The following is a 462-nucleotide window of genomic DNA, read 5'->3' as shown; positions in this document are numbered from 1 at the left end:
ATAGATAGATAGATAGATAGATAGATAGATAGATAGATAGATAGATAATATAGAGGAAATGTCTTGTATCAATGTAGCAGCTGTCAATAAAATGCTGACTGGCCGATCAGCTACACAGGACAGGAAGTGGAAGACAGGACTTCCTGGTAGGGAGAAAGGAACTCTGGGAAGGTTAGAGGGAAAAGCTTTTCTCCCCAATACACAGAGGAGGATGGTGAAAGGATAGCTGTCCATATGCTTGAGTGAAGCAAGTGGACAGGTTAACTTAAGTGACATAGTTTAGAGTCTGCCCACGTAAGCCCTAAATTTTGAAAATTTGGCATCTTTATTTTTAAGGTTTAAAGGCTTCCCTGGGCCTTAGGTTTTTTCTTCACCAGGAGATACAGCTCATCTGATAGATTAGATTAGATAGATAGATAGATAGATAGATAGATAGATAGATAGATAGATAGATAGATAGAT

Source organism: Psammomys obesus, unplaced genomic scaffold (assembly GCF_907164565.1).
Source record: "Psammomys obesus unplaced genomic scaffold, mPsaObe1.curated_primary_1811, whole genome shotgun sequence".
Taxonomy (NCBI): Eukaryota; Metazoa; Chordata; class Mammalia; order Rodentia; family Muridae; genus Psammomys; species Psammomys obesus.
Note: the sequence above shows the minus strand (reverse complement) of the source record.